Source organism: Apium graveolens, chromosome 7 (genome assembly GCF_009905375.1).
Source record: "Apium graveolens cultivar Ventura chromosome 7, ASM990537v1, whole genome shotgun sequence".
Taxonomy (NCBI): Eukaryota; Viridiplantae; Streptophyta; class Magnoliopsida; order Apiales; family Apiaceae; genus Apium; species Apium graveolens.
Genome location: NC_133653.1, coordinates 29,689,134 through 29,698,897, shown reverse-complemented (window position 1 = coordinate 29,698,897; position 9,764 = coordinate 29,689,134). Strand labels below are relative to the sequence as shown.

Below are 9,764 nucleotides of genomic sequence, written 5' to 3'. Positions count from 1 at the left end.
TAGCTTCCTTAGCATACTATTTTGCTAGCTTGCTTGGTCATCCTATGGTTAGATCACTATTTGATGAAGTAACCATGGTTACTTCCTTACCATGGTTTAGTTAGTGCGTTACGTTTATTTAATCGTTTACGCGTTCGCTTGGTTACTTAAACGTTCTCCGTAATACTTACTCGTAAACGGTTCGCGATGTAATTCCTCTTGTATTTATTCCTTATATTTTTATTTATCCTACTTGAATATAAATCCGTAGGATTTTAATCTCGTAATTATATTGTGACTCCCGTAATCCTCGATAAGTCGTAAATACGGTCGTTTTTCAAAGTTCGTTTTCTACGAAAACTAATAGCATTTACATACACTCATTTGGTACGTATAATCATAATATCAACTCCGAAACTCATTTTTTCATGCACTACATAGTGTGGGCTCAAAAGTTTTTCCCGTCCGTCAGGGTTACTATTCATTAAACATTTTACAAGGTCTCAAAAATTCGAGGTATTACAAATATGGTGTTTAGGATGTGTTGGAATAAGAGCTTGAAAAGACTGGCTCGAAGCTACAAGGAATAAAGAAGAAGAAAAAAAGAATTTTTAGCAGAAGGCAGGCGCGCCCGCACTGGTGTTGCGCGCGGCCGCGCCGGAAGAACAGAAAGTCAGCGCGACCGCGCGCGCGCTGGTGAAGCGCACGGTCGCGCTGGGTCGGGATATTAAAATTCTGATTCAACTACAATTCAATTTCCTGGACTCCTGGGATGCATGGACTGCTATATAAACATAACTTAGGTCATTTTTCAGAGACATCAAGCAAGGAGATGACGGCAAGAGACCTTTTGGGCACAATTCAACAAAGGCGAAGACGATCTATTTTATTCTTGTGAATCTTTGTTTTGAGTTGTAATCTGGATGCTTGTTTCTTGTTTTGCTGAACCTTTACACTTGTTTGTACTTTGGTTTATTTACTCGTATAAAGACTACGTTTGCTATATCATGTTTTCATTAGAACTCACGTTGGCGATGAGTCTGATTATGGGTTAATCGTTATCGTGGGGTTCTAGCGGATTTATTTATGGATTTCTTTAGTTAAATTGTTTCGATGCCTTAGTGTGTGGCGATTGTATGATATCCTAGTATTGGTTGTGCGTATTTGTCTTGTGAGCGTCGCGAACTTATAAGATAGTGTGTTAATTCTTAATGAAGCGAAAGTGAATTTAAGGATTTAGAACTTGGCATGCTAGCATAGGTTCATGTATTGTTATACATGATTTGTAAGTAATTTTAACCATCTTACTTGCCCTATGTAATCAAGATAGATAACTTGTCCTTAAACCGTTATGTTGTCAAATTCTATAGACATATAGGGTCTCAATATAATTGGTGCCTATTCAGCTTCTATCTCTTTTATGGATGTCTGGTAGAATGGTACTCGTGTAACGAAAGTTGGTGTTTATTAGTTTCGTGTTGTCTGATTAGTGTCATCACCATTGCATGCTAAGGTTAAGAACAATAAGGCTATTGAATGAAGTACTTAATGAAGTTAGAATCTCATGTTTGTCATATATATTAACTCAGTCTATCTTATTCTAGTAGTTATAATAATTAGTTTAATTCTTAGTTATAACAACCATACTTTGTTATCGTCTTAGCATTGAATAGTAACCATACATTGTTGCTTAAGTGCATGAGTTGATTAGTTAACCAATACGGTCTCTGTGGGATCGAATCTGATTTATATCTTATACTACTTGCGAACGCGTATACTTGCATGTAATATTAGTTTATGTGTTTAGCTGGTCTAATGATGCTAGACTGAATGTAATATTAGTGCGTGTTTAGCGACTAACAAGTTTTTGGCGCCGCTGCCGGGGACTGCATTGTTAATTATTAGTTTATGTGCTTTCCATCAGTGGTCATTAAAGTTCATTGACTCGGACATTGTTACTTACTTGTTTCCTTATTTTATATCAGGTGATCTAGCGAGGGTGTATGCATACGCGTTCGTGTACTCGTAAGAGAATACTGGATAAAGCAGAGGAAGAACTTGTGGTAGTTCATAGGGAAGTTTTTGAGGAAGAAAAGAAGGTAGAAGAAGAAGAGAAAGTTGAAGAGCCAATTGTAGTAGCTATGGGTGATCAAGCAGAAAATCCGAAGGCTTTGATGGACTATTTTAAGCCTAAGATTAATGACATTCAGTCTAGCATCATTAGACCAGCCATCAGGGCTAACACTTTTGAGATCAAGTCAAGCACGATCCAGATGATACAGAACTCAGTTCAGTTTGGGGGTTCTCCTACCGAAGACCCCAACATGCACATCAGGGACTTCATCGAGATCTGCCACACTTTCAAGTTCAATGATGTGATTGAAGATGCTATCAAGCTACGACTCTTCCCATTCTCTCTGAGGCACAAGGCAAAGTGCTGGTTACACTCTCTACCAGCAGGATCTATCACCACTTAGGAAGATCTCGCTCAAAAGTTTCTCACTAAATTCTTCCCCATGGTGAAGACTGCCACAATCAGGAATGCTCTTACTCAGTTTGCTCAACAAACTGGAGAATCTCTGTGTGAGGCTTGGGATTGATATAAGGAGATGCTAAGGAAGTGCCCACACCATGGCATGCCTGATTGGATGATTATCAACTATTTCTATAATGGATTGGGTGCTACTTCTAGACCCATGCTTGATGCAACATCAGGAGGAGCCTTGTGGGCTAAGAGCTACGATGAAGCTTATGAACTTATTGAACTGATAGCTGCTAATGAGTACCAGAATCCTTCCCAGAGACTGACTCAGGGAAAAGTAGCATGAATTCTTGAGTTGGACGCAGCAACTGCAATAACTGCCCAACTTAAGGCTTTGACAATGAAGGTGGACACTTTGGCTAATTATAAAGTTAATCAAATCACTAGTTTCTGTGAGCTTTGTACTGGTGCCCATGAGACTGATCAGTGCATAATTTCTAGTGAATCAGCTCAGTTCGTGAGCAACTTTCAGCGATCACAGCAACATGTGCCAACCACCTATTATCCTAACAACCTCAATCATCCTAATTTTAGTTGGAGCAACGCTCAGAATGCGGTTCAACAGCCTTATCAACAGTATCCAGCTAAGCAGTACAACCCCCTGGTTTTCAGCAACCGCAGTATACACCAAAACAACAACTCCAGCTATAACAAGCTAATGAAAAATCTGAATTAGAGGAGTTGAAGCTCATGTGCAAGAGTCAAGTTATTTCTATCAAGATCTTGGAAAATCAAATTGGACAAATTGCCAATGCCTTGCTAAATCGTCAACCTGGTACATTTCCTAGTGATACTAAAGTGCCAGGAAAGAGGGAAGCTAGGGAGCAGGTAAAGGCAATCACTTTGAGGTCTGGGAAGATTGCGAATCCCGAACAAACTCAAGAGTTGACTGAAGAAGCTGGGGCTGAGAAAGAAGCAAGGCAGCAGGATGAAGAAGTGGAACCAAGGAATACTACTGTTGAGCACAATCTTCCTGAGGGTAATATAGGGGAGAAACAGATATATCCTCCACCACCTTTTCCGAAGCGGCTACAGAAGAAAAAGATGGACAAGCAGTTTGAGAAGTTTTTGGAGGTGTTCAAGAAACTTCATATCAACATACCTTTCGTTGAGGCTCTCGAGCAGATGCCTAGTTATGCAAAGTTTATGAAAGGTATTCTCTCTCGGAAAGTGAAGCTAGATGATTTAGAGACTGTCACTCTCACGGAGGAATGCAGTGCTGTGCTGCAGCAAAAGTTGCCTCTGAATCTTAAAGATCCAGGAAGCTTTACTATTCCATGTACTATTAGGAAAGTGTCTTTTGATAGATGCTTATGTGACTTGGGAGCTAGCATCAATCTGATGCCTTTGTCAATCTTCAAGCAGTTGGATCTACCTGATCCTAAAACCGACGTATATGACTTTGCAGTTGGCTGACCGTTCTATTACATATCCGCGAGGTATTGTGGAGGATGTCTTGGTCAAGGTTGATAAACTCATATTTCCTGCTGATTTTATAATTCTTGATTTCGAGGAGGATAAGAAGATTCCCATAATCTTGGGAAGGCCTTTCTTGGCAACTGGCCGAACCTTGATTGATATATAGAAGGGTGAGCTTACAATGCGAGTGTTGGATCAGGATGTGACTTTCAATGTGTTCAATTCTATGAAATTTCCTACTGATAATGACGAGTGCTAAAAAGTTGAGTCGGTTGATTCGGTGGTCACATCAGAAATTGATCAAATGTTAAGGTCTGACGCCTTAGAAAAAGCCTAATTAGGAAATTCAGACAGTGAAGATGACGAAGGTGATGAGCAATTGCAATATTTGAATGCTTCTCCCCGGAAGAGGAAGATCGATGTGCCTTTTGAATCTCTTGGAATGGAAGAATTGAGCAAAGCTCCTAAACGCCTCAAGCTACTATTGAGGAAGCTCCTACTCTTGAGCTTAAGCCGTTACCTGAACTTTTGACGTATGCTTTTTTAGGTGATGCATCTACTCTGCCTGTTATTATTGCATCTAACCTTTCAGTAGTGATGAGGAAAAGCCTCTGAGATTTCTGAGAGAGTTCAAATTGGCAATTGGATGGACAATAGCGGATATCAAGGGGATCAGCCCTTCTTACTGTATACAAAAAATTCTGCTAGAAGAAGGTAGAAAGCCTACTGTCGAGCAGCAAAGAAGACTTAATCCAATCATGAAGGAAGTAGTGAAGAAGGAAATTCTAAAGTGGCTAGATGTAGAGATCATCTATCCTATTTTGGACAGTTCATGGGTAAGCCCGGTTCAATGTGTACCAAAGAAAGGTGGAATTACTGTGGTAGCAAATGAGAAGAATGAGCTTATTCCTACACGGACAGTCACGGGGTGGAGAGTCTACATGGAATATAGGAAGCTGAACAAAGCCACTAGGAAGGACCACTTCCCATTACCCTTTATTGATCAGATGCTTGACAAGTTAGCTGGTCATGAGTATTATTGTCTTCTGGATGGCTATTCGGGTTACAATCAGATTTGTATCGCTTCAGAAGATCAGGAGAAAACTACCTTCACTTGTCCATTTGGTACTTTCGCCTTCAGACAAGTTTCTTTTGGTCAGTGTGGTGCACCAGCCACATTTCAGAGATGTATGATGGCCATATTTTCTGATATGATTGGCCAGAATGTGGAGGTGTTCATGGATGACTTCTCAGTCTTTGCCGATTCTTTTGATGAATGCTTGCAGAATTTGGGGCACGTTCTCAAGAGGTGCGTTGAGACCAATCTGGTTCTCAATTGGAAGAAATGTCACTTTATGGTGTGTCAGGGCATAATTCTTGGGCACGAGGTTTCTAATAAAGGTCTATGGGTGGCCAAGGCCATGGTGGGGGTCATTGAGAATCTTCCTCCACCTATTTCTGTTAAGGGAATTCACAGTTTTCTTGGTCATGCGGGTTTCTACAGGCGTTTCATCAAGGACTTCTCGAAAATTTCAAAGCCTTTGTGCAATCTATTAGAGAAAGATGTTCCTTTTAAATTTGATGATGAGTGCCTTGCAGCTTTTGAGACATTGAAGAAGAGTTTAATCACGGCACTCGTCATAACTGCACCTGATTGGAATGAGCCTTTTGAGATGATGTGCGATGCAAGTGATTATGCAGTTGGAGCAGTTCTTGGGCAGAGGAAGAACAACATATTTCATGTGGTCTACTATGCTAGTAAGACCCTCAACGGTACTCAACTGAATTATACTACTACGGAGAAAGAACTTTTGGCTATTGTGTACGGTTTTGAGAAATTTCGATCTTATCTACTTGGGACTAAGTTGACAGTTTTCACTGATCACGCTGTAATTCGATATCTCGTCTATAAGAAGGACTCGAAGCCTAGATTGATTAGATGGGTTCTTTTGCTCCAAGAATTTGAACTAGAGATCAAGGACATAAAAGGAACGGAAAATTAAGTCGCTGATTATCTCTCGCGTTTAGAGAATTCTAATGCTACTTCATTGGATAAGACCTTAATAAATGAGTCTTTTCCCGATGAGCAGCTGTTTGGAGTGCAAGAAGAAGAGTCGTGGTTTACAGATATTGTGAACTACCTTGTGAATAACATCATGCCTCCCGATTTATCTTATGCTCAAAGGAAGAAGTTTCTTCATGAAGTGAAGTGGTATATGTGGGATGAGCCGTTTCTTTTTCGCCAAGGAGCTGACCAAATCATCAGAAGATGTATTCCTTACCGCGAAACGGGGGGATCTTATGAGATTGCCACTCAACGGCTTATGGAGGACATTATGGTGGAGAAAAGACAGCAGCTCGTGTTCTTCAAGCAGGGTTCTTTTGGCCAACATTGTTTAAAGATGCTCATCAGTTCATTTTGAAATGTGATCGATGTCAATGGGTGGGGAATATGTCTAAGAAGGATGAGATGCCTCTTAATGTGCTTCTCGAGGTTGAGGTCTTCGATGTTTGGGGAATTGACTTCATGGGGCCATTTGTCTCATCTTGTAACAATCAGTATATCTTGTTGGCAGTTGATTATGTGTCGAAATGGGTTGAAGTGAAGGCGTTGCCAACAAATGATGCAAAAGTCGTGCTTAATTTTCTTCACAAGCAGATATTCACAAGGTTTGGGACTCCAAGAGTCATAATCAGTGATGAGGGGTCACATTTTTACAATCGCAAGTTCACTGCCATGATGAAAAGGTATAATGTGAATCATCGCATCGCTACGGCTTATCATCCTCAGACAAATGGTCAAGCTGAGGTATCTAACAGGGAGATCAAGCGTATTTTGGAGAAAGTGGTATGTCCATCAAGGAAGGATTGGTCTTTGAAGCTTGTTGAGGCTGTTTGGGCATATAGAACAGCATATAAGACTCTATTGGGAATGTCGCCATTTCAGTTCGTTTATGGTAAGGGGTGTCATTTTCCTGTGGAGCTCGAGCATAAAGCTTATTGGGCTTTGAAGAAATTAAATCTGGATTTGGATGTGGCTGGAAAGAATAGAATTCTTCAATTGAATGAACTTGACGAGTTTTGACTTCAAGCTTATGAGAACAACAAGATGTATAAGGAGAAAGTCAAGAGGTGGCACGATCGGGGTCTAGTGCTCAAGAAATTTGTGCCAGGGCAACAAGTTCTTTTATTCAACTCTCGTCTCCGTCTTTTTCCTGGAAAGTTGAAGTCAAGATGGTCAGGGCCCTTCATAATCAAAACTGTGTTTCCACATGGAGCGGTGAAAATTTTTTAGAATGATCCGGGCCAAGCATTAAAGGTATATGGTCAAAGGTTGAAGCATTATTATGGTGATACGGAAAACCGCGAGGTGGTTAATGTCATTTTATTGTCCACTTGATCACGAGATTCTACATCAAGCTAGCGATGTAAAAGAAGCGCTTCTTGGGATGCAACCCAAGTATGTTGTACATTAGTAGGTAGAGGAAGCATGTCGAAAGGAGAAAAACACAAAAAATTCAGAAAAAGGAAAAAATTCAGGGCCAAATACAGAAGCTGGGCGCGCCCACGCTGATCAAGCGCACGGCCGCGCCATTTTTCCAGTAAGTGAGTGTGCCCGCGCTGTCCTAGCACGCGCCCGCGTCGGTCTCCAGAGTTAGAGCGCGCCCGCGCCGAGTCCCTGTTCAGAAAAAAAATAAAAATAGCAGTTTATTAGAGAAAATCGGGATTTTAATTCCAAAATCAATTCTAACCCGATTTTTACTCTTCCACATCCCATAATTCCCTCTCCTGATCAATTCCATTATTCCCACGATTCCCATAGTCAATTCTCACTTCTATTCCTTATCAGATTCACAGCCCTCCACCTATAAATACATACACTTGCATACAACTTCTCCACCAATCCATAAACTCTCAAACACAAATTCTCTCTAAACACTTAAGCTTTTATTCTTTCTTTTTCAATACCGATGGCACCCAAAAGACAGAGAACTCAAGTTGGAAGCAGCGCCACCGATTCTTCTACTGCGAGTGGTGTGAGGCCCAGGTTCTCTACTCCTGAGGCTGAGGAGGAGTACACGAGGCTTCTCTCGAAGCCTATTGCTAAGGAGAGAGGATTTCTGCCATTAAGGAATGATAGTAAGCTGTTGGAGATGATTTTGGAGATGGGCTGGGTTCCTTTTTGTGAGGCTCCCGCTGCTGTGCCCATGAGTATTGTACGGGAGTTCTACGCCAACGTTAAGGCGGAGAAGAATGGTTTCACGGTGGTGAGAGGGATGACTGTTGAGTACAGTACTGAGGCTATCAGGACAGTGATTGAGCATCCTACAAGGAAGGTGGGCCAGGACACTTGGAACGATAAGACTCCTGAGGACTTCGATTTGGATCTCATCGTTGCTACTTTCTGTGTGCCTAAGACTCATTGGAAGTTCAAGAGGGGCACTACCAATTACTCCACGTTTCCTGCTTCATGCATGAACAGGTATGCATGGGCTTGGAACTCGTTTATTTGTTCTAACATCATGCCATCTTCGCATGTGCATGAGATTATGGTGGAGCGTGATCGTCTGCTTTGGGGTATTCTGCAGGGTGATTACATTAATTTGGGGATGGTGATATATTAGGGGATCCTGAGGTTTTTGAGGGGAGGTACTACTGGGGCTATTCCTAATGCGTCCATTGTGACGAAGTTGTGCGTGGCAGTTGGTGTTTATTGGCCCGCACATGAGCAGCTTCAGATTCACAGTGCTCCTATTGACAGTTCTACACCGCACAGTATGGTTGAGTGGTATGGAGGGAAGCCCGATCCTAAGGACCTTGGTTACTCTTATACTCATCTTCCAGGTGGTGTGCCTATGGAGGTAGCTACAGTGGGAGGTTCTTAACATGCCCGTCGAGCAGCTTGGAGAGCTCAGTATGGAGAGGAGGCCGGTCCATCATAGCAGGAGGAGGCAGCAGAAGAAGACATGGGAGCTGGTTTGAGTTTGACGCAGTATAGGCGTCTAGCACGGAGGATGGATGCGATGCATGACATCCATAGTCATTTTACACGCGATCTCACCCAGGCACTTGGGACTGCATTTAGAGCCACCGGAGTTTATATTCAGTGGCCAGTATTTGGTGAGGATTTAGTGTATCCGCCTCCGGACATGCCTGACACTCCACCCGTTGAGGGTGAGGATTCTGATTCACGGTAGGTATGCCTGATTCCTTACTATTACCTTCACTGAGGATAGTGAATATTTTAAGTTTGGGGGTAGTAGTTGAAGGAATATGTTTGTGTGAGTCTCATATAGTTTGCATGTTCATGATAGTTTTATTTCATATAGTTGCATATATTTTGCCATATAGTTTTTTTTATTTGGTAGTTTTTATGATAATTTGTTCATGTAGTTTCATGCATTTGCATTATAATATGATCCCTTAGATAATTTTTCCGATTAATTGGTGATATTGATGCTAGTGTAGTGATGTCGTATTTAGTGATGTTGAGTCTTATTGGATTGATTTGCATGCTAGAGACACTTGTATTTCACTAAGTCTTATAGGTTGCTACAGTGCTAGATCATAGTCATGATTTGTTTGATTGCCAAGGTTTAATCGCTTGTTTATATTTAGAATCTAGGATATTCTCTTAATAATAAAAGACATGGATATTTAAAAATTGGAGAAATTGGATTTTATTGCTAGTTTTATGGCTAGGTGTCAAATGGCTAGTAGCCGGCTCATATTTATATGAGTAGTCTAGGGTTGAATGAGATGAAGCGAAATGCACTCATTCAGAAATTATTGAAAAAAAAAGAAAAAAAATGTAGAAAAGAAA

General features: G+C 41.2%; 1 non-coding gene across 1 annotated transcript; it reads right to left on the bottom strand.

The window, feature by feature from the left end:
* Positions 1–2,510: 2,510 nt before the first annotated feature.
* On the bottom strand, positions 2,511–2,617 carry LOC141675987 (small nucleolar RNA R71). The gene has a single exon (XR_012556602.1). It is a non-coding gene; the product is annotated as a small nucleolar RNA R71 (small nucleolar RNA).
* Positions 2,618–9,764: the final 7,147 nt, after the last annotated feature.